The sequence below is a fragment of the Mchenga conophoros genome, linkage group LG23, assembly GCF_057382185.1.
Source record: "Mchenga conophoros isolate Kocher_MC1m ecotype Shallow Benthic linkage group LG23, M_conophoros_male_GT1.1, whole genome shotgun sequence".
In the NCBI taxonomy this organism is placed as follows: Eukaryota; Metazoa; Chordata; class Actinopteri; order Cichliformes; family Cichlidae; genus Mchenga; species Mchenga conophoros.
This window is the reverse complement of record NC_140547.1, coordinates 19,264,173-19,267,831: the sequence shown is the minus strand read 5'-3', so window position 1 is coordinate 19,267,831 and position 3,659 is coordinate 19,264,173. Positions and strand designations below refer to the sequence as shown.

The 3,659-nt window shown below is 43.2% G+C and overlaps 1 pseudogene; it reads left to right on the top strand.

Annotated features, from left to right (window-relative positions):
* Positions 1 to 1,638: 1,638 nt before the first annotated feature.
* LOC146547079 (histone H1 pseudogene) lies at positions 1,639 to 2,179 on the top strand (annotated as a pseudogene).
* Positions 2,180 to 3,659: the final 1,480 nt, after the last annotated feature.

Below are 3,659 nucleotides of genomic sequence, written 5' to 3'. Positions count from 1 at the left end.
CAAAATCTTTGAAAATGGGGGATAAACAAGCAAAATTAACACCTGATGAGAAATGTTTAGAAAAACAGCAAGCCGGAGCAGGACTAATCCAAAAGAAAGGAAGAGGAATGCATAGTGGAAGAGCAAGAGGTAGAGTCAGAGCTACACACATACCAAACAGTGGCTTTAACACTACATGCTGGAGGTGTGGAGAAGAGGGACATTTTGTACGTGACTGTAAGAAACAAAGAAGACAGTAACTCAGAATAGGATAGCAGCTCAGGTGAAGAGAGCAGTTCAGACTAGGAAGAACATAATAATCCCTCACCCAGTGAAAATTAGAGATCACAGTAGTTTGAAGTAGTTTAAAAAAGGGTTGGAAACAGACCCGACTGAATAGATATAAATGCAAGAGGAATAAAGTAAAATAAACAAAAGGCTAAATTACAACTTAATTTTAACGCATTCAAACTAATAATAAAAAGGATAACAACCTATAAACTGGTATTAATAATGAAAGCAGATAATTCACACAAACAGAACTATAACTGTGATAACTGGAGTGTGCAGCGTTTCCGTGAGCAGTTTTCCTGCATCTTGACTTGTGTGTAGAGTGTTCATAGCATCAGCATTATGTTTTTGTTTATTTGTTTTGTTGGGTTGAAAAATAGTTAAATAAACTGGTGATCATATTTACGGATCACCATGGCACATATCATCAGCCATGTGATTTATTTACGCAGATGAAAAAGTGAGTGTGAATGTGTCTGACGTCACAGTGTTTTTGTGCGCTGTGTAAGAGTGATTGCCTTTGATTGTGAGAGCGGTGATTCTGCAGGTCACCAGCTTTTTTAAAAAATATATATATATATATAAAAAAAAGAGTGAAAAAGATACAAAATTTACATTGTAGATGAAAAATAATTATAGGAAAAAGGTTTTGTGTTGATCAGCCAAGAACAACTACAATCTTATTTTCTGTTTTTAAGAAAGGACTGTTCACAAAAACACACACACAGAGAGAGAGAGAGAGAGATGTGTGTGTTGATTAAGCAGCGATGATAATAATGAAAATGTCTTAGTTTGTCACTTTCAGGTGAAAAGCAGACCTGAATCAATTTTCCACATGCAGCGGTCGGAAGAAAGTCATAGTTTAACATCATTGGAACCATTCAGGCCAAGTTTCTGGCTGACTTATTTACAGCACCATGTGTCTCTCAAACTCACAAGCAGCTCTCACTCCTCCCTGAAGACAAGGAATGCAGCTCCAAAGAGCAATAACATGGCAGATAAAGAGACAGCAGCAAAGTCCTGAGCAAAGAGTTCCAGCAAGCAGCAGCAGTGTGGACAAACAGCATCAGAGAAGAAAGCAAACCCATCTTCCTGTCTGATTGGATGAATTCCACGGAGGGGCGAGCAAGATGGCGGCGTAAAGAGGAGTTTTTGTTCGAGCGCTTAGTACGAGACACTTATTTGACGTCTTTCTGGCTTTCGGGACTTTTTTTTGGAGATCAGCGCGCTAAACCTGCTGGATCTGAGGCCAGGTTCTGCGGCGGCAGCATGTCGAAATGCTCAGAAAGGACTGAGTGACTCGGGCAAGCCACATGCAGCTAGCATGCTGGCTAGCGACCATAGCTACATGAAAGAAATGGACCCTTCATGATGCGCTCAATGTGCCGGCGCTGTGGTGGGAAAGGCTCCATCATAAACACGCCCTGCGCCCTGTGTAGAGGTTCAGGCCAAGAAGAAGAAGACGACAACTTCCAAGCCCAAGAAGGTCGGCCCCAGCGTGGGCGAGCTGATTGTGAAAGCCGTGGCCGCTTCCAAGGAGTGCAACGGCGTGTTCGCGGCCGCTCTCAAGAAGGCTCTGGCTGCCGGAGGCTACGATGTGAAAAAGAACAAGGCCCGTGTCAAGACCGCCATCAAGAGCCTGGTGGCGAAGGCCACTCTGGTGCAGACCAAGGGCACCGGGGCCTCCGGATCCTTTAAGATGAACAAGGTTACTGAGAGCAAAGCCAAGAAGCCCGCCGCGGCCAAAGCCAAGAAACCGGCAGCAGCTGCTAAGAAGTCGCCCAAGAAGGCAGCAGCAGCACTTCAGCCACTAGTACAAAGTCAACCGCATCAGAGGAGGGACAGGACAAAGCTGAAGGAGAAACTGCCTGCTATTGGACTATTGAAGTGGGAGAGGACAATAGAGTGAGAGTGGTGAGAACACAAATTTTGTTATTTAAAGTGGGAAATTAAAATTTGGGGTTAAAAAACCTGGGGAAAAGAAAACTGACTGCTTAAGTTGGAAAATTGAGAAGGAGTCTGGATATATGCAAATATAAAAAACATATACATCATATACAAAATCACACACACAAGCAGAACATGCATTAACTCTACTAACACTTCCAAACACAAGAGAGCTCATGAAGATTAGACAACATCTTAAGCATGTCAGTCTGTTTATCATCTTGTCCAAGTCACTTAGTGTGATGCCAATACCAGTGGACTCAAAGCACATCAGTTAAGAAATGATCAAACAATAGTAGAGAAGTGTGTAGGAAAGGCAGCTTTAAGAACATGCTCTGTTGGATATGCAGCTCCTCAGACATTGATTAAACCTGCCTAATAACACAAATGCAATGAAAATTAGCTTGTTATCTTTTATCAGTGTTAAAATAGTGTAAATTTAGCAGACACTTGTTATCAAATGCTGAATTTATCCTGTTGGATTGTGTGTCCACAGGTGTTTGTACTTTGCGTCATAATAAAATGACGGTAAAAAGCTCCGCCCACTTCCTATCCATGTCTTACCATGCAACGACTCTGTGAATGGACTGGAGAAGTGTAGTGGTAGAGTCCTCCGTCAGGAATGAGATATGTGTGTCGACTTTTTATTCTCCCTTAAAATTATTATGCCATAACGCTCCACAGAGCAGCTCTGCTAACAGGTTATGGGCCCAGAGCAGCAGTAAAGAGATCCTGTAACTGCCAAAGGAAGGGCAGTGTTTCCTGAAACCGCAAGTTACCGGCAGGTGTTAAAAGTTTGGCACGATTGAGTGAGTAAGCGTTTTTGTGCATCATGAGCAGACGCACGGCAGAGTCGGGCAGTCGATATTCCCGTTTGCAGTTTGATGGAGATGAAAGGAAATATGAGATATGGGAAACGAAGTTCCTTGGTCATCTCAGACTACAAGGTTTGAAAGATGTCATCTTAAAGGCTGAGGGTGATGAAGAAGCCGATGGTGAAGATGATGACAAAAATGCAGAAGCATATGCAGAGTTGATACAATTTTCAGAGTTTAAAGTAAAACTCAGAAGTTATGAAGAAACCGAGAGAATGCGTGCGGCTGTAACTGATGACAACGTAATGAGGACAAAAGTGCAATTAGACCAGGATTCTACTTCATGGCGAGCAGATGACCGAAGATCAAAGAATAATGAGATTGTGTGTTTTAAATGTGGACTAAAGGGACACACTGCAAGAACGTGCCGATCCAGAGTATGGTGCAGTTTTTGCCGGAGTAGTACACACAAAGATGCGACCTGTAGAAGGAAGTTAAGACGGGATGAAGCGAGAGGGGTTGTGGAGAAGGACTACGCGTTCAAGACGGGCTCCGAACCCCAGAGGGTCCCGGACGGTGGCCAAGAGATGCTGAATAACCAGCTACTGGTGGATACAGGAGCGACGT